The 21,589-nt window shown below is 38.0% G+C and overlaps 1 protein-coding gene across 3 annotated transcripts in view; it reads left to right on the forward strand.

Moving 5' to 3' along the window:
* DIAPH2 (diaphanous related formin 2) overlaps positions 1-21,589 on the forward strand; it is a 1,125,504-nt gene that overhangs the window by 11,917 nt on the left and 1,091,998 nt on the right. The gene's annotated exons all lie outside the window — the stretch shown is intronic.

The following is a 21,589-nucleotide window of genomic DNA, read 5'->3' on the forward strand; positions in this document are numbered from 1 at the left end:
TTTTCATTGGCAGTGCATTAACTTACATTTTTCCTCCCCTTTGGTTGAATAGCTAATGGTCATTAAACAAGCTATTAAAGGGAAGGAAGATTTTACAGTACCAAAAAAAATGGCCTGGATTTTTTCCATGCCAGCGGTTTGGCTTTTCATGTGTTTGCTTTACTAAAGCAGGGCTAACCCATGTTTTTTTAATCTCTGAATTCTTAGGTTTCCTTTGTATAGCCTATACTTGCTTAATCAAGATGGTCTTGTGAATTTCTGTGAGATCCAAATCCTCCATCTTTATATGGCTGAATAGGTCTGAGTCCAAATATTAAATTTTAAGGGGCTGTATCTCCGTATAATGGAATTGAGGCATTAGTTATACTTTAAAGTAGGAGTTAAGCAGGGCTCTGTGCCCAGTTTATCACACTCCTCCTATAAAATCTGTTGTGGCTAGTTGTGGATCAAGATAGGTTATGTGGGGTGCCTGGGTGGCTCAGTGGGTTAAAGCCTCTGCCTTCAGCTCAGGTCATGATCTCAGGGTCCTGGGATCGAGCCCCACATCGGGCTCTCTGCTCCTCGGAGAGCCTGCTTCCTCCTCTCTCTCTGCCTGCCTCTCTGCCTGCTTGTGATCTCTCTCTCTCTGTCAAATAAATAAATAAAATCTTAAAAAAAAAGATACTAAATTTAAAGATAGGTTATGTTACATATCCCTGCTTTCAACCCCCTCCCTTTAACTAACCTATTAACACTTGCATGTTTCTAACTCTGATCGTCTTTTTTTTTTAAGATTTTATTTATTTATTTGACAGACAGAGATCACAAGTAGGCAGAGAGGCAGGCAGAGAGAGAGAGAGAGGAGGAAGCAGGCTCCCCGCAGAGCAGAGAGCCGGATGCGATGCAGGGTTCATCCCAGGACCCTGGGATCATGACCTGAGCGGAAGGCAGAGGCTTTAACCCACTGAGCCACCCATGTGCCCCTAACTCTGATCATCTTATTCTTTGTTGTTCTTACTGGTTTCTGTGAATATTATTAGTGGTGTATCCTATTGCCTGGCCACAGAAATAACATGCAAGAAGGATGGCCATCAGATGTGAAATCAATTACTGAATGTGACGGATTTATTTAAAAGTATTTCCCATCCACACACATCAGTCATGCTGCCATAAACTAGTAGAAATTGCATTTTGATTCTAGTATCACCACTTTGTGTTTTCATGACTCCATATTTTATAGAATCTAAGAGTATTTCATAAGCTATATAGAGTTGAAATAAGCTAAATAGGGTATCTAACTGATCTTATTAAGTTTTATTTTAAGAGTTAATTTCTCACAATTTGAATAGGTTATATAGAAGGTAAGCTGACTGCTTTAAAAAATATAACTCTGGGCAAGTCATTTATCTTTTCTATAGGTGTCCGTTTATTCTGTAAAATCCAGGAGTTGAAATAAACCATCTTTAAGGTTCCATTCAGCTCTGATGTATGGGAAGTCAGAGGTTATTGACAGTTGTAATGACTCTTCTGTAACATAAATACATGACATGTAGGTTCTAGTTAGATGAAAAGTTGGCAGTTATGAAAGATGACAGTTGAAGTCTCAATGCTAATGGGTGAAAATACCAGTTAATTTTACTGTTTCTGGGGTCTGAGTTAGCCTGGTTCAGTGAAGGTCACACCACATTGTTTTAACCATACATTGTGTGAAGGGCCCTAGACAATGCTGGCTTTATCCTTGGTCATCCTAATACTTGGGTGGTTCCCTTGATTTACTGACCAAGTATAGCACTTGGGCCGGCCCAGAGGTGTTTCTCAGTAATGAAAAATATCGTATGTGCCAGTTGCTATTCTAAATGCCTTGCGTATTTTTGTCAAGGACTGTTAAAAGGTCTGGGATTTTATCCTGCTTATATACCTGTTGCTGTTTCATGAAGGATTGCAGAAAACTTAAGACTCGTGGGTCAGCAATAAAAGATGGTTTATTATTCATTGCAAAAGCAGTAGACAGAATGTCACTGTGACATACTGGTTCACTATGGTCCTAATTTTTACACGGTAGACCAGTATGGATGCCTACATGGGTAGTCAGTTGTGTCACAGGAGAGGAACACTGAGTTTGGAGGATTTACCACTTTTATGATAAGCAGAAGCAAGCATGCTCTTTGGGGAGGGGTGGTATTACCTCATGATCAGGGCCACTTGCTTTATTTTCACTTATTTATTTGAGAGAGAGACAGAGAAGAGGCGCATAGGGAGAGAGAGACTCTTTTTTTTTTTTTAAAGATCTTATTTATTTATTTGATAGACAGAGATGACAAGCAGGCAGAGAGGCAAGCAGAGAGAGAGGGGGTAAGCAGGCTCCCTGCTGAGCAGAGAGCCCGATATGGGGCTCGATCCCAGGACCCTGGGATCATGACCTGAGCCGAAGGCAGAGGCTTTAACCCACTGAGCCACCCGGGCGCCCCGAGAGAGAGACTCTTGAGCCAATTTCCTTCTGAGCATGGAGCCCAATGTGGGACTTAATCCCATGACCCTGAGATCATGACCTGAGCCAAAGTCAAGAGTTGGACGCTTAACCAAGTGAGCCACCCAGGTGTCCCTAGGGTCACTTGCTTTAAACATAGCCCTTGGAAATGGCCTGGCTAAAGTGTTGTCAGGGCCCTTCAGTCTCAGGGCCTTTCTACCTAGTAAGAATGTGCAGGGTTGCTCAGGGATTGATGGCAGATATCCTCCCCCATCAGCAGTGACTCATTTGGTCCTCACATCAGTTATGTTATGGGTAAGGAAAAGAGCTCAGAAAAGGTTGGGCACGTGGGTGACTCAGTGTGTTGAAGCCTCTGCCTTCGGCTCAGGTCATGATCCCAGGGTCCTGGGATAGAGTCCCGTGTCGGGCTCTCTGCTCGGCAGGGAGCCTGCTTCCCTTCCTCTCTCTCTGCTTGCCTCTCTGCCTATTTGTGATCTCTGTCTGTCAAATAAATAAATAAAATCGTTTAAAAAAAAGGAAAGGATAAGTAACTTGCCCAATGAAATAGTGGTGAATTTGAAATTCAAGACCAGTGTGACTAATGAAATCCATGTTTTTAGCCATTGTTTTTTATACTGTCTAAGACCCTAAATTTTAGACTGGCTCTAAATCGACCTGAAGACCTAGTGGTTCTCTAGACTGGTGATGGTAGGACCTGGCCTACATTTGCACTATGATGTAAAATTTAGAAGACCAAGTTCAAGGGCCATTCATTTTAGTGCCACTGATAATTAGTAGTTAAAATTCTTTGAATCACTGCCATGAAATTGTAGGCCAGATATGTCACCACTCGATGGGAAATAGCTATGAGGATAAAAGTGATATGGCTGTTGATTTCAAGGATATATGAACATAATTCTTAAAAATATCAGTCTGGCCTCTTAAATAATTTTGTGGTCAACACAAGGCCTACTGTACTTTAGAACTATTGCATTTTGCATATGATTCATTCTCTCTCGCGCTCTCTTTCTCTCTCTTTTTTGTCTTTGTATGTTAGCCATGAAGAGAGTAGCTTCTGAACAGGTTATACTGCAAGCCTAACTGCCTGTTTCATCTTTTAGTTTTTATCTCTCCTCCTCTGCCCATTCCCCTTGTTTGTTGGTGAAATTTTGTGTGAAGTAAAACTGCTTTGGAAAAACTAATGCTATCTCCTATTATATAAGTACATGATATACATTGTTTCTTGTTAGGGGAGTGCCAAGAACCACCTACCTTTTCCTGCTGCTTCTTGTGTCTGCTTTGCCCAAAGATTAGTGGCTGTAAAAGTGTGGCATATTCAGCCAAGTGCTATCTTTTTAATTAGGCTGCTGAGAGTGTTGTGACAAACTTTTTGTGTTGCTGTGTGACAAGTAATAGAGTCTTAAACTATGGGCTTACATGCCTGATAATATGGAAATGTGTTTGTGATTTGAGTTCTAGCCCTTCAGTCTTAATCATCATCCTCCCAAGAGGATAAGGGAGCTTTTAATTAACAAATGTGATGAATGAAACAGGTCATGATTATACCAGTATATGCTTGGAAGTCGGGCTGTTCCATACTTATGATCACTAACTTGAATGGTTAAAATTTCTGTGCTGTTTTTTTTTCATGGAACTATGTGCAATAAGTATGAAACCAGGAGGAAAAGGACATCTAAAGCTCATATGATGATATAAACATAGCTGGGAAAGCTGGTAATTAAGCCAACTAAGTATTTTTTTAAATTTCTGTTTTTCAAATAACCCTCTTATCTATTCTTACAAATTTGTATTTCCTCCAAATATGGTCTTGGCTATTGATGTCCTTTTGTTTTTGACCTCATCTAGAGCTCTAAAGCTTTAGCCTTGTGTTTTAGAAAAATATATAAGGAAGGATGTCACATTCTTGTTCCCCAAAGTATGTTCTTCTTTTCCCTATACCAGTGGTTCTCAGCGGGGCACAATTTTGTCTTCCAGGAGAAATATGGTAGTGCCTGGAGACATTTTTGGTTGTCACAAATGGAGGGGGGCGTGCTACTGGTATCTAGTGAGTAGAGAGAGGCCAGGCGTGGTGCTGAACATCCTACAGGGTGCAAGACAGCTCCCCATGACAAAGAATTATCTTGCCTAAAATGTCAGTAGTGACAAGGTTAAGAAATCCTGCTTTGGTCTCTGTGAGTTTGTGTTTATTTAATGTGAAAAATTCCTGGCTCCTTAGCCATTTATTCATTCTTCCATTATATCATTCCCTCTGTAGTGAGACAGGGCCAGGTCAGGTCATCCCTGTTTTCAAGTAAGCATTGTTTGTCTTCTACCAATTTTATTTTCATTTCCTTCCTTTCCACTACAGGAAATCTGAACTGCACTGTTCACAACTTTGTTCTTGTAAACTTATACCTCTTATCACTAATTTCTGACCTCTGAGAAAAATATTCACTCTCATCCTAATGAGTTTAAAAGGAAATTTTTCCATCTGCTGTTTCCTTGACACCTAAACAACTTTTGGTGCTGGTCACTTTAATTCATCATCTATATGGATTTTACATTCCATGGTACAATTTTCTCTAGCAGCTTCTGTCACTGGATTTGTTGACTTGCAAAGGTAATGGCTTCCTTTGCCCTTCGTCTCAAAAATTGTTTCTTTATCTGCTCTTCGCTATGTACAGTTGCAGGCAATCACATGCTCTTCAAATACTAACTGAATGCAGTTGATGCCAAACTTTCCTAGCTACTCTGACATTGAAGTTCAATACCATATCATTGTTTGCTGAAAGACATTTCCTAATTATGATGTGGTTCTACCAAAAACAGCATAAAGTTGTTGATTCTTTTCTGTGAGACATTTGTGAAACCTGGAGTACTTTATGGCAATGATTGTTTTAATATTCTCTTTGCAGGGAGAATAAAAATTTACTTGATATGTAGACATATGTACATATGGTGTTTATCAAGTTTACTTATTCAGGATAAGTTCTTTCCTTGCTTATCACCAGACTGTATTACTGTAATATTAGTCACTGAGTGACCTTTATGATTTCTGGTCCACTTTAATCAAGGTTAACTTCCCTATTTGACTATTGAAAGCCAGTGACTAATTTTTAAAAAAATTTTGTTAGTTAACATGTAATGCAGTATTGGTTTCGGGAGTAGAATTCAGTGATTCATTACTTACATACAACACTTAGTGCTTATCACAACAGGTGCCCTCTTTAATATCCATCAGCTATTCAGCCCATTCCCCCACCCATGTTCCTCCATCAACCCTCAGTTCATTCTCTGTTAAGAGTCACTTTTGGCTTGTTTTCCTCTCTCCTTTTTTTTTCTTTTCTGCCTTCCCATATGTTGATCTGTTTTTTTCCCCTTAGATTCTACATGAGTGTGATCACATGGTATTTTGTCTTTCTCTGACTTATTTCACTTAGCATTATACATTCTAGCACTATCCACAGCATTGCAAATGGCAAGATTTCATTCATTTTGATGGCTGAGTGATACACACACACACACACACACACACACACACACACACACACACACCACATCTTCTTTATCCATTCGTCAGTCTGTGGATATTTGGGCTCTTCTTTTTCCATAGTTTGGCTATTGTTGATAATGCTACTATAACCATAAGGGTGCATGTACCTCTTTGGGTCTGTATTTTTGTATCCTTTGTGCAGAAACCTAATAGTGCAATTGCTGGGTTATAGGGTAGTTCCATTTTTAACTTTTTGAGGAACCTCCATACTATTCTCCAGAGTGGTGGCACCAGTTTGCATTCCCACCAACAGTGCAAGAGGTTTCCCCTTTCTTCACGTTCTCACCAATACCTGTTGTCCTTGTGTTGTTAATTTTTGCCATTCCTGACTAGTGTGAGGTGGTATATCTCATCATAGTTTTGATTTGTATTTCCCTGATCAGGGGTGATGTTGAACGTCTTTTCATGTGTCTGTTAGCCATCTGGATAACCTCTTTGGAAAAGTATCTATTCATGTCTTCTGCCCATTTCTTAACTGGGGTATTTGTTTTTTAGATGTTGAGCTTGTTAAGTTCTTTATAGATATTGGACATTATCCCTTTATCAGATATGTCATTTGCAAATATCTTCCATTCTGAAGGCTGCCTTTTAATTTTGTTGATTGTTTCCTTACTGTGCAGAAGCTTTTTTTTAAAAGATTTTATTTATTTATTTGACACACAGAGAGAGAGATCACAAGTAGGCAGAGAGGCAGGCAGAGAGAGCTTTCTGCTGAGCAGAGAGCCTGATGTGGGGCTCGAACCCAGGACCCTGAGATCATGACCTGAGCCGAAGGCAGAGGCTTAACCCACTGAGCCACCCAGGTGCCCCTATGCAGAAGCTTTTCATCTTGATGAAACCCCAGTAGGTCATTTTAGTACTGGAAGTCTCAGTCTCACCAGTTAGACAAGAAAAAGACATAAAAGGCATCCAGATTGGCAAGGAAGAAGTCAACCTTCCACTATTTGCAGAAGACATGATACTCTATGTAGAAAGCCTGAAAGACTCCACCAAAAAAGTGCTAGAACTCTGGTGAATTCAGCAAAGTTGCAGGATATCAACTCAATGTGCAGAAATCTGTTACATTTCTATACACCAATAATGAAGCAGCAGAAAAAGAATTCAAAGAATCAATTCCTTTTGCAATTGCACTGAACACAATGAGATCCCTAGGAATAAACCTAACTAAAGAAGTAAAACATCTGTACTCTGAAAACTGTAGAACACTTTTGAAAGAAATTGTAGAGGACACAAAGAAATGGAAAAACATCCATGCTCCTGGAACGAATGTTGTTAAAATGTGTATACTACCCAAAGCAGTCTACACATTCAGTGCGATCCCTATCAAAATACCACCAGCATTTTTCACAGAGCTAGAACAAACAATCCTAAGATTTGTATGAAACCACAAAAGACCTCAAATAGCCAAAGCAATTCTGAAAAAGAAAAACAAAACTGGAGTCATCACAATTCCAGATTTTAAGCAATATTACAAAGCTGTAGTCATTAAGATGGTATGGTAATGGCACAAAAACAGACACTTAGAACAATGGAACAGAACAGGGAACCCAGAAATGGACCCTCAGCTGCATGGTCAACTAATATTTGACAAAGCAGGAAAGAATATCCAAAGGAAAAATAGAGACTCTCTTCAACAAATGGTATTTGGAAAAATGGACAGCAACATACAGAAAGATGAAATAGGACCACTTTCTTACCCCATACACAAAATTAAATTCAGAATGGATGAAAGACCTAAATGTGAGTCAGGAAACCATCAAAATCCTACAGGAAAACAGAGGCATAAGCCTCTTTGACCTTAGCTGTAGCAACTTCTTACTAGACATGTCTCTGGAAGACAGGGAAACAAAAGCAAAAGTGACTACTTATCCAATTCATGAGGATCAATCTTATTTTTATATATACGGTTACTGTTAAGCTACCTAATTTTATCTTCTTATCTTCTTTCTTCTATTTGCCCCTTTAAGTGAAGCTATTTCCTAAATTGTTCCATCTACTTGAAATAACCTTTTATCCCTTTTTTCTTTTCAGACGATTCTAAGTACTTTCCTTCCATTTCTTCATGTAACTTCTTAAAGTCTTTGTTGTCTGAAAGTGACATAATCGGGGCGCCTGGGTGGCTCAGTGGGTTAAGCCGCTGCCTTCAGCTCAGGTCATGATCTCAGGTCCTGGGATCGAGTCCCGCATCGGGCTCTCTGCTCAGCAGGGAGCCTGCTTCCCTCTCTCTCTCTCTGCCTGCCTCTCTTCTACCTGTGATCTCTCTCTGTCAAATAAATAAATAAAATCTAAAAAAAAAAAAAAAAAAAAAAAAAGAAAGTGACATAATCAACTCATTCCCCTTCAACCTTCAGTTTCCTATAGAGAGCCAGTGTATTCTGTGTATTCTGCATGGTTGTATTTACAGTTGTACTTACTATAGATATATGTTATAGAGTATAAGCATTCCACACATATCAAAACGACTATACATGGGTTTTACTCTTGAGGAGCCCATGTCCTAGTGAGAAAGGGGGATATGCAAGTCTAAAGTAGTAAGTTGTGTAATATGTAGGTGTGAGCAGAGTATTCTTTGGAATGCCATATATCGTTGCTGGTAGGGAGAGGAGAGACTTCATAGAGGCCACATCTGATCTGGGTCTTGGAGAATGAAAGTTTATTTTAAAAAATTTTCAAAGATTTTATTAGAGTATGAGTGGTAGGGAGGGGCAGAGGAGAGGAAGAAACAGGCTCCCTGTTGAGCAGGTAGCCTGATGTAGGGCTCTATCCCAGGACCCCAGGATCATGACCTGAGCTGGAGGCAGATGCTTAACTGACTGAGCCACTAGGTGCCCCTGAAAGCCACTTTAGTAAGGTTAAATGAGGATGTTCTCGATAGAGAGATCATCACATATATAAATTAAAAGTTATATAAAGACAAGGTTTTTTTAAAGTGTTATGATTTTATTTGTAATTGTTTTAAGATTTATTTATTTTTAGAGAGTGAGAGTGTGAGTTGGGGGAGGGGCAGAGGGAGAGAGTGAGAGAATCTCAAGCAGATTCTCCTGAGTGTGGAGTCCCATGTGGGGTTTGATCTCAGGACTCTGAGAGCATGACCAGAGCTGAAATCAAGAGTTGGGCATTTAACTAACTGAGCTACCCAGGTGCCCCTAAGTGACATTGATTTTGTAAGTGTTAAGATCTTGGGGGGACATCCGTGACCAAACTTGCTCTGTAATTGAATATGGGTGATCATATGAAGCATTTTTTACCAACTAAGAAGTGAGGTGGAGAAAGGGAATTAACATTTACTAAGGACTTATAGTGTTTCAGACATTGTTCTGGGGGCTCACCAACTTCCTTCATTGTTACCAGAAATGTGTGGTAAATGTAGTTATTTTCCACATTTTATAAAAAAGGGAAATGAGTCTCAGGTTAACTGATTCTGATTCCAAAATATATGCTGTTTTATGATAGCATGCTACTTTTTTAGGAGTAACAGACTGTAATTAAAACATAGAAATGAACTATGATTTTTTTCTACTTTATTAACATGTACTTCATATTTTTTATTTTTGTGTGTTTTTTTCTATCACAGATGTTACTAAGTTTCATAAATGCATCTTAACACATTTTATCATTTTGGGTTAAGTTAGCTGAGGAAATAATAGAGTTTGAGAGGTTAGCTAGGAGTTGTCCACAAATAATTTAGAGTTACATATGTTTAATTTTATTACTGAGGATTTGGGTAAGCTGCTCAGTTGGAAAAGTTCTAGCTCTGAAATTCTTAAGTATTTAATAAAATTTAATAAGCATTCTGGAGAAACCTACCGCAGTATTGTGCTAAGCATTTTTAAAGTGCTAAAATAAATAGTCCCTGCCCACTGGGAACACAGGGTTAGAGAGTCTGATGTGTACAAACCTATGGTGCAAGGTGGAATGTGGTAAGTGCTACTATAGAGGTAAAAAGTACTTGGGAGTATTAGGGCTGACTTCATGGAAGGATAGGCAACAGAAGATACTCGAAGTACAGGGAGTTTTTTTCTTAAACAGTGATAGAGAGTGGAGAGGGGACATTTTGTACAGCTGCAAGGGAATTAGGAAGTTGTAGCAAGTTTGAAGAATTAAGAGTCTAGTGAGGCCCAGTTGTACACATGTGAGTCGTAGAGGTCAATGTGGAGGGAGAGTAAAGCTTCATCATGGTGAGCACTGAATGCTCTTCTAAAGAATTTGGACTTCATTCTGTAGAGTATCTGCGTAGGGGAGTAATGTGATCAGACCTTACTACAGTCGGACTTTACCTAATTTAGACTTTTTATAATTGGAAATATTATGAAGTCTAGAATCTTTTGTCAAAACTCTGTGATAATTGGCTTATTTGTAGTATAAATATAGAGGCATCTATTAATTTTGATACCTTTTGCCATCTTTGACAACTTTGAAAATCTGTGAAATGAGGTATGTATTGTGAATAGTGTGTACTTTGATAACTTACACAGTTTTGTAGTGACTTAATTGATCCTTGGTCCCAACTTCCTCTTCTGTAGATCTATCCCTCTAAGCCTAAATTTTTTGGTTGTTTGTTTGTTTTTACAAATAGATATTGCTCTAAAGGTCAGGTAGCTTAGCATACAAGACTGCTGCTGTTAAACTGAATGTGTTTTGTCTAGGCTGAGTTATAGTTCCCAGAATATTCTGAGAGAAGCTGCAAGATTTATGATATAAAAAACTGGATAAAGTTATCCTCACTGAAGTGTTACAATACTTTGGTTATTTATGACCATTTTTACACATGAATCTCTTATGACCAAGCAAAGCTACATTGCTTACAACTATGGCAAAGTAATCTCAGGGCTGTGATTTGAATTCCAGCCCCTTTTAGGATAATTCACTGAAAAATGAACTTTGTATTTAGAGATACTGTCAGCTTAGTTTTATTACTACATATTTTAAAGTTTTTATTATTATAGGGGTCCAAATGAAATTGAGACAAGAGCCAAAGGAATGAATATTTGTCCATATACAAAAGATTACATATATCCAGGATATCCAAGTATACTTTAATTTATATTCAAATTTAGTTCTTGCACAAAACCTAACTTGTAACATGAATGAAATAGTATCTGTTATCATTGTTATTACTAATGATTATGTTGATTTGAACATAAAACTTTAAAGATGCATAAAGAGTTTTAAGGTTTAGCAACTCCTTAAAAGTAAACTCCCTTTCTGTTATGGTATATGAATGTTACTCAGTGTTTTAGTTTAGTTGAAGGCAAAGATACTGAGGCCAAAATTGAATGTTTTGTGGTTATTTTCTATTTTTTTAAGTTTAGAGGTATTGCCTATCATGTGTTTTACTGAAAGTGAATTATTTTTTATTTTTTTTTTTATTTTTTGGTGTGTGTATGCAGTGGTTTGTAGCTCTAGAAATGGGACATTGTTTTGCAGGGTATGAGTTGGGGAAAATTTCAGGCTCCTTGTTGGATTACAAAATTATTTGAAAAAGAAATAGATTTTTAGGACATGAATGAATCATCCTTTGCTAGGCATCTTTCTCATGAGAGATTTATGATTCTTGCAAAATCCCTTTTGGGCTTTTGAAACAGGAAGAGTATTACTACTAAAGCAGAGGACAGGAAATGGCTAAGTTATAAATACATGACCATAATGAAAGACCCTAGGGCAGGGCCTCCCCTGGTAGGTTAAAGTAGGTTAAAAATTTTGCCTGGCCTTTTCCCTCCCTTTCCCACAGATGTTACCCTGGAACTTAGCGGCCCAGTCCCAAGTAGGAGTGTCTCTGTTCTGTTTCTTTCTGAGTGACCTCCTGATATATGGTGTGTTGGAAACTGTTTACTTCTCCAGTCTCTCTCCCACTTGCCCTACCCTCTGACTTTATTGCCTGTAAGTTGGGACTGATGATTAGGCATAAACTTACCTTTGCTACTAACCCCTCCTCCTTTTGCTTAAGAATATGGGGCACATATTCCTATAGATACTATTCCTTTACTTGATAAACATTGTAGAGCAGTTCTGTTTAATCTGTTTAGTGCTGAAGGATAAAGAATCGTGAAATATAGGTGCTTGTTATCAAGGAATATACAATATTATAAGGAGAATGAGATTTATATGCACATCAGTATTTGATTAGTGCTGTATGACTAGGTGGGATTTAGAGATAGGGGAGATTAATAATTTGCACTAAAATAAGCCAGGAACTGAGTCACTAGGTGCTCCTTCTTCTTCCCCTTCCCATGTTCCCTATCTGAAAAATCCATTTAGAATTTAGAACGGAAGACTTAACTATGAATTCATGGATCATGGATTATACTCCGTTTCTGGCTTTTCATGTAGACTGGATCACTTAAAATATTATGAAAAAATAACACTTTAAACGTAGATTTCTTGGGGTGCCTGGGTGGCTGAGTGGGTTAAAGCCTCTGTCTTTAGCTCAGGTCATGATCTCAGGGTCCTGGGATCAAGCCCACTTTGGGCTCTCTGCTCAACAGGGAGCCTGCTTCCTCCTCTCTCTACCTACCTCTCTGTCTACTTGTGATCTCTGTCTGTCAAATAAATAAATAAATAATCTTAAAAATAAAGATTTCTCAGTAAAGATAAAATATTCCTCATTTTTTAGAAGACCATCTTATATTTTAATGCTAATTATAACCATTGTATTACTATTAATCTGAATGTTCAGTACATTGTAAAAAGTAATCTTTTAATAATTCTCACTGGTTTCATATAGTACTTGAAAATATGTTTATGAATGAACACAATTGTACAAAACTGAAGCAAGTATATACTAGGTTGTGTTTCCCTATGACAGCAAATGAGAATATTTAAGATATTTTAAATGCATTAGAAGTATATTTTCCATTTTTCTCATTCCCTTTAATTCTCTAGATTTCCTTTTACACAGATTTGTTAAAAAAAAAAAAAAAGAAGTGGTTTAGGACCACTTACCTCAAGGCCACCAGAAAAGCTTCCTAATAGATTCTGGAACCCCACTGGCCTACAGAATGAGAATCCTTTTGATGTGGGTCCTGGAATCTATGTAGATGACTCTAAAGTTGGAGAACCACTATTTTTGTGCAGTTTGCAGAATGGTAGCCTTGCACGTCATATCTGGCCCACAGATTTGTTAAGCTTGCAGCATTGGCAGTATAGTTTTACAAATTTGACTTGTCAGCTCTTAAAAATTGGGAGTTTACACATGTAAGTCCAAATTTCTGGTTTCTCTTGAAACAGCAGAATAACTTTGCAATACTGAGCCCATGTTCCCACATGGCTGTCAGCAGTCCACTGTACCTGAACAAGATCTGTCTCATCTTAGTGGGCCATGTGCTCTGGGATATGCCAGTGCTCTGAAACCTTTTTTCATCCTGGGGTCAAGTGTTAGTTGACATTTCCTTTTCTTTAGTTGACCTGCCTCACTCAATTTTGTCACCTTATTAGAGTCCATATGGATTTTAATTCTTTACTCCAGATCCAAAAGTTTAAAAAAGTGAGGAGAAATGATTGGAAAGAGGTCAGATTGGAGGCTGGGAGACCAAAGAATTTATTATAATAGTAGAAATAGGAAATGAACTGCTGAACTAGGACATTGGTAATAGGGATAGAGTAAAGAGGAAGATTAGGATTTAGAAGCTATCAACTTTGGTGATTGAATTGAGGTGGGATCTGGGTGGGAGGAAGAAGAGTAAGCATGGAGGAGTAGGGACAGAGATAGTAGGTGGGAAGATGAGTTTATTTTTAAACATGTAACTTTAGGTGATTATGGGACATTATTGCTAGGTACTGAAGTACATATGAAGCTTGTTAGGTAGTGTAGACCCTCCCTACTATGTTGGAGGAGAAGATGACTCCTAGAGGAGCATGTGTGTTCCTGGATATATGTTTAGATTGAAAAAGCATATTCAAATAAAAACTATGATGAGATACAACCTCACACCTGTCAGAATGGTTCAGATTAACAACACAACAAATAAGAGATGTTGGTAAGGGGCGCCCGGGTGGCTCAGTGGGTTAAAGCCTCTGCCTTCAGCTCAGGTCATGATCTCAGGGTCCTGGGATTGAGCCCCGCATGGGGCTCTCTGCTCAGCAGGGAGCCTACGTCCTCCTGTCTCTCTGCGTGCCTCGTTGCCTACTTGTGATCTCTCTCTCTCTGTCAAATAAATAAATAAAATCTTTAAAAAAAATCACAGGAAAAGAAAAGATGTTGGTAAGGATGTGGACAAAGGGGGAACCCTCTTACATTATTGGTGGGAATGCAAACTGGTACGGCCATTCTGGAAAACAGTATTGAGATTCCTCAGAAACTTAAAAATAGAACTACCCTATGACCCAGCAGTTACACTGCAGGGTATTAATTCAAGACACAAAAAGACTGACTGGAAGGGGCACATGCACCCCAGTGTTTATAGCAGCGTTAGTAACAATAGTTAAATTAAAGAAAGAGCCCAAATGTCCATTGATTGATGAAAGGATAAAGAAGATGTGGTATTTATTATATACAATGGAGTATTATTCAGCAATAAAAAAGAATGAACTCTTGCCATTTGCAATGACATGAGTGGAGTTAGAGTGTATTATACTAAGTGAAATAAGTCATGTCAGAGAGAGACAAATAGGTGTTTGCACTCATGCGGAATTTAAGAAAAAACATGAACATAGGGGAAGGAAGAAAAAAGAGAGGCAAAACATAAGATACTAAACTATAGATTACAAACTTGAGGATTGTTGGAGGGGAGGTGGTTGGAGAATGGGCTCAATGGGCAATGGTTATTAAGAAGGGCACTTGTGATAAGCACTGGATGTTGTGTGTAAGTGATCAATCACTAAATAATACTCCTGACACCAGTATTAACACTATATGTTAACTAACTGGAATTTAAGTAAAAACTTGAACCAAAAAAAAAAAAAAAGAAAAAAGAAAAAACATATTGAGAAAGCCACCTGTTTTTTCTGATGCAAATTGAAAAAAATCTACAGAACTGTGAATAGCAGAAATAGGCAGAAAATAGCATATCCTCACCTTAATCTTATCTGGATGGAAGTGTTGCACACCAAATCCCTGGGTAGAGAAGTATCAGATCCTTACAGTGTGTGAGACTTTTATCCCAAGGGGTCAAAGGTTAGCAAAGGTTGATGTTTTGCTGTAGGATATTATAATGCTACTGTGATTTATGGACAACCACTTCTTTCTTGCAAGTGGTAACTTTGGTTTCTTTGTTCCTTTATCTCCTATGTTTGAAATTTTGCTCTCTGAGTATTCTTTAGTACTGTGGATACTAAGAACATGTTGTATTCCAAAAAGTGTTTGTAAGACATTTTTCTTTCTTTTTCATATCTCTGAGAATATTGTTTCTTTGGGAACATGTTATATAGGGAGTCTAGTTTCCCAGGGTCGCTCCCCTTTTTCAAATCCTACTTAATCTACATTGTAGATGAGTTGCTTATTCACAGTATGAGTCTGGGCTCTGGTAGCAGTTCTGTGCCATATAGTGGGAATAGTGAAGAAAAAGTTCTTTTCTAGGTATGGGGCTGATCCTAGGCAATATTTTGAAATTGGTAAATTTTATCTTTGGGATTCCCCAGATCCCTTTCTCCACATAATGGCGGTCTCCCTTTAGGTGACACCCTCCTTCTGTGATCTCCCCCTTCCCACATCTTCCCTGTTCTTCACTTTTTCTAAGTACCTACCTCTTCTTTTCTGAGTCTTCATTTCTGTCAAAGAACTTATTTTTCCTAAGTATAAGAAAGAACTGTGTTATGATAATTTCTGGAGTTGTGCTGTATTTTCGTTATTTTAAAATGATGAGTGTTAATAAAAGTTCATTGCTTGGTAAAATATCAAGCAGGTAGCACAATAAAGTGCATAAAGTCCTACAGTGAAAGGAGAATGTTTTGGGGAACAGATAATCCTGTAAGCAGCCTTGATTTAAGGTTCTTCATTGGGAATAATTGGCACTGAGCTATTTCTACTTTTCAAGTCTTGCCTTTATTTACGTAAGAGAGTATCTTAGAGCTTTTTTTTATTCATAACTGCTTCCAGGTGAGCACTAGTGAAGCTTCTGGAGTTGAGGGTAGGCAAACAAATAGGGTGAGAAGAGTGACTCTTCTAAGACTGGGTTGTTCATATGGCCTTTTAAGTGAAGAGTGTATTCCAAAATGGCTTTATATAAGTAGGAATTAATAAAAAAGATCCTTTCATGTTTCTTATCTGCAAATGACATACAATTTCTAAGCTTAGACAATTTGATCATTGAGGCAAATGATGAATATTAAAAGCAATGGTTTCTAATAATTTATAAACTACCTTCTGTTCCTATCTGTTGAGTTGTATGCTTACCAGTGAGTCTGTTGTATTTGTTTCCATACCTTTGATGTGGTTTGAAGTAGGGTCCATGAGCCAGTGGCCAAGAATTCTTGAGACATTTTTATTATAGCACCGGGACAAGACATGTGGGTAGAAAGAGCTGTACTTGAGTTGTGAGGGGAGAGGCTGATTTATATGCTTTCAAGTTGTGGGAAGTAAAGAGGAGGGAAGTTGCCAAAAGGTCTTTCATATGTTAAAGAAGACTTACCTGATTGTGGAGGCCTGGCTTTTGTTGAGCTAAGGTTGTTTTTTCTTCTAGCTAGGCATTAACCATAAGATTGGGAGTTCCTGGAGGAATGTCACACCCTGCTACCTCCAGTATTTGTCAGTGGACTGAGAGTTATAAGGAGATTTCATTTTATCTACATTTCCTTTTGCCTTTGTTCTCCACACCTATAATGCCAAGTGTAATTACTATTGTAATGATATGATTTAATTAAACATCATGAAATTGATGAAATGTGTAAGAAGAAAAAGATCTTTCCATGAAAATTAACTAGAAGTCCTTTGTATGAGTTCATGAAGCCACTAAAAAGCTTGCCATTGAATTAAGCATAGGTAAGGCAAGTGAAAAGCCTAGGAAAAATAACAAAAATCTAGGATTCCTATGGCTTTGCAGGTATCTTTAAGTTCTTTTTTCCAAAGAAAATGCTAATAGTAGAGAATGCACTAAGGGTGTGGTTTATGAAAGGGGTGTTGCTCTGAATTCCCGCTAAGGAGCCTATATTAAAAGACCTTAGCTCTACATCAAAAGAGTGGTGAACGAATGTGTATTTCCAGATTGTGAGTTACAACAAAATGTTGAAGACTATGGAGGCCAAGAAAAATAAGAATGTACCCACCTGGAGTCTAGCCCTGCCATAAGTACAGCTATCTTGACAAAGCAAAAGCTGGCATCTTGCACCCCCTCTGCACCCACCCCCTCCCCTTGGTAGTATGTGTGACATTCCTCAGCCACCCCTGGCTGCCCTAAAAGAAAAACAAATAGTTAACTTGCAGAGATCACAGCCCTGCAAAACAGGAGTCTCCCTCGGTTTACAAACGTCCTAGAGATTTACAACAAAGAAGTTATCTTAACAATAGAACGATTTCCAGAGGCAAATAACTCAGTTCCTCAAGGCTTAACTGTGTCGCCCTCCCCACCATAAAACAGAAGAAGGCTGAGGCAGAAGGAAATGGAAATAAAGTTAAATTTCTTCTAAACCCAAATCTCACTAACAAGGACATTTGACCGGAGAAGTGTGAAACTTTATCTCTAAACCTCCAAGATAGTGTCAGCAATCATTCCCAAGCATATGACCCACTGATATACATCTAAAGGGTCTCAAGAGAAGATTTTTATTACTAGTAATAAATAACCTTTCTCCCAATAATAGCTAGCCCCTCAAGGTCCTGGAGACCTTGCTTCCAAAATTTCTTATAGACTTACATCATTCCCTTTGTCCTCACCCACCGGCGAGTCCACCCCTACTCTGCCTTTAAAAACAATGACTGTAATCTGGTTCGGGGTCCAAGTCCCTACTCCGCTGTGCCGGCTATACTTGGGTGTAAGCTTAAGCTTGTCAAATAAACCCTTGTGTGATTGCATCGGTGCTTGACTCCTTGGTGGTCTCTTGGACCCGAAAACTCGGGCATAACAAAGACAATTTCTACTTTTAATAATTCCTCACTTTAACCAATTTTTAAAAGGTTACTGATACAGGAAATATGTTAGGGTTTTGAAGCTGACGGCCAAGAAAGAATTCTTGAGACCTCTCTGGTGCAAAAAGGTGATTTTATTAAATCATGGAGACAGGACCCATGCTCAGAAAGTGATGCATTGAGGTCATGAGGAGTGGCCCATTATATACTTGCAAGTTGGGAGGGGGTTAGGGATAGGGTAAGTGTGTAAGGAATTTTGGAAGCAAGGTTTCCAGAACCTTCAGGGGGCTAGCTGTTGTTGGGGAAAGGTCATTTATTGCTGTTCAATAAAAACTCAGTCATGAGACTCTTCAGATGTATGTAGGTGGGTCATATGTGTGGAAGATGATTGCCAACATGTATCTTGTAGCGGGGTAGAGATAAAGGAAGTATCCAAAGGAATTTTTACATGTTAAAGTAGACTTACAGCATCCTGGAGGGTCCGGCTAAGATTGCCTTTTGCCCATGGCAAAGTAGTTAACACTGAAGCAGCTGAGTCCCTAGAGGAATGTCACTCTGCCTGTTTCAAGGACTTGGCAATGGGCTGTAGGTAGTAAGGAAATTTAATAATTTTTCTTCTGACTTTGTTTCCCACAACAGTAACCACCTCCTGGACCTTATGATGTCTGTATAATGCTGTATAGTAAAGGCTCATTTTCTGTGCTATAAAATGAAATTCTAGTTAGAACATCCTTTCTTTGCTGTTTCTGGGTATCTGAGGAACCAACATGCTCCAAATTGTTTGTCGAATAACCATGGTAGTAAAGCAGATTGTATTCTAATTCTTTAAAACTTACTAATCACATATTAATATATGGTTGCCTTGTCTCCATGACAGACAAAGGCATTTAAATGGATATCGATATTTTATGTTGTAGAAATAAAATAAAAATAAAGTAGGGGATGATTTCAGTATGAGGCCTTGTAATCACAGATCTTTTTAAGAATTTTATCCAAGGATATACTTTCTGGAACATTTGTGGTTTTGTTAGGTAATCCTGAGGGATTCTGTGTATTTATTTGTACCTCAACGTTTGTCTTTGTATTTCTGATTTTTAGTAGGATTTTTAGTAGGGAGGTTGCTAAGTATTATTTACAAGTGACGCCTGATGGGGAGATTGTGGAACCTTTCCAGTATTGCAATAGTTCTTTTCAAATGCAGGTGAACTGCTATTCAACTACCTAGGTTTATTCAGATTTGGCTCAGCCTTCAGGGTAGGATGAATAAAGCAATTTGTTCCTAAGGAGTTTGCTGGACTTTTTGTCCCTGCTCTATTCAAAAAATAACATATTTAATCACTGACCCTTTACGTCTTTGTCTTTTTAATGTTCATCTGTAGAGCAGTCAGGTGGTTACTGCCATACCACAATTCTTACTGAAAGTTACTGCTCCACTCTCCTGTTTGCCATGTTCTTCCTGATGATTTTAAATTTAAGTCGATTGCTTATGATGCATAAAGCAGAATTTCCATTTTTATCTCATTCCATTGTGTGAATTAATGCCTTGATTTTAGAGTCTAGTGTTAGTAAATATTTGAATAACATATATATATATACTTACCATGCTCCCTCCTCTCAACAGCTTGCTGTAAGGTAAGAGGGAAAGTTAGCAACTGGTAAGGATAATAGTTTTAGAATTTGTGTATATGGTAAATATTTTGCTGATAACAAAATGATTGAATGTGTGTTACTGTGCTAGCTGAATATTTAAATGGGTGCAGTATCAGAGACTAGTGTGTATAAAGGTGGAAGACTCTTTTCCCCCCCTTTCAGAAATAACTTGCTTTTTCTTTTAGTTCCTTGACTGCTGTGTTTATGTAGATTAGTTTTAGGCTAATAGTCTATTCAAATGTCATCGTAATGTTTACTAACATTTTCTCTCTTTTTTTTAAGGAGGGAGAGAAGAGTAGACTTTCTTTTTCTCTCCCCCTCCTTTTTAAAAAATGAATTTATTTATTTATTTGAGAGAGAGAACAGGAGGTGGGGGAAGGAGCAGAGGGAGAGGGAGAAGCAGACTCCCGGCTGAGCAGGGAGCCTGGACACAGGGCTGCATCCCAGGACCCTGAGATCATGACATGAATGGAAGACATATACAACCTATTGAGACACCCAGGCACACCCCCCCCACCGCGCCCCGCCCCGCAGCATTTTCTCTTCTTGCACATAATCAAGGAATCCTTTTATAGAGAACAGGTCTGCAGTAAAAACAAAACAAAACAAAAAACCCCCTGAAACCTCTAAACGGACAGCATTTTTGGCAAACTGAAGTGATTATCTGGCTAGATATTAAATCCTTAGAATTTTGAACTCTGCTAAATAAGGAGGTTTATTACAAAGAGATTATAAAATGGTAGAAGTGGGTACAAATCTTGACTCTTAGGTGAGTTTGGTCATATCACCTCCCTAATCTGGCTCTCCCTTGTTTGCCATGTGTCATCATTTCTATAATCATTATATATTGTTTGTTGCAATTTTGTTTCATTTGACTTCTTCAAGACTACCAACCATATCTCCAGCCTTGTTTTTCAGATGTTTTGTTCTTTGTATTATTGTTGCTTCTTTTGTGGATTTTATTTATATATTTTTTCGTCCTTTACTTTTCAGAATTCTGCTAGCTTGGTTTTTACTTACTTTTCTTTGATCATATTTTTACTCAAAATACTCGAAGTACTCAAAATATGCACTATATATGTACATATTTAAAGTCAGTGATACAGAAGGGCTTGTATAAAGAGAATCTTCCCCTACTCCATGTATTTCTATCACCAGTGTTGTTTACCAGTGCCAACCCATTTTAACTCTTTTTGCTGTTTAGTAGTTTTCTCCCTATCTTTAAATAATATGCTTGAAGTACCATATCTTACCTTATTTGTTTTAGATATTATCTATTGCCTACCCAACAATTATCTTAACTTCAATCTGGCAGTTTCCCTTTCTTTTTGGTCAGTAGTTACTTGGTAATTCCTTCCTTTACCAAACTTGGTTAGTTAATAAAAAATCAGTATACATATAGCTTCTCCCAGTTTCCTGAAATTTTTCCTCCTAACTGTTCTCCTGGTCATGTGATATATCTTTTCCTTTGTGGTGTTTAATAACATCACATTTCTAGCCTTTGTCAAAATTTCATCCTTCTGAGGTGGGTTGGGGGAATGGGTGAAATAGGTGTTGGGGATTAAGGAGTACACTTGTTCTGCTGAGTACTGGCGGTTGAATGGAAGTGTTGAATCACTATATTGTACACCTGAAACTAATACTACACTGTATGTTAACTAACTGGAATTTAAATAAAAATTTTTAAAAGAAAATTTCATCCTTCTATGTTCACATATCAAAATCTCCAGGTTAAGTGTGTATTTTTACTAGAAATATTTTTACTAGAAAAAGGAAAAAAGTCACTTGTTCTTGAAGAGATTGAGAGCACACTTCTCAGTCTCTTTATTAAACACCCACCTAGGTTTAGCCTTGTCACAAAATATTTAAGATATTTATTTCTATCGTTGATTGTTGTAAAACTTCAGATAAACCTTTTTAGAATATTTAAATACATAATATA

Source organism: Meles meles, chromosome X (assembly GCF_922984935.1).
Source record: "Meles meles chromosome X, mMelMel3.1 paternal haplotype, whole genome shotgun sequence".
Taxonomy (NCBI): Eukaryota; Metazoa; Chordata; class Mammalia; order Carnivora; family Mustelidae; genus Meles; species Meles meles.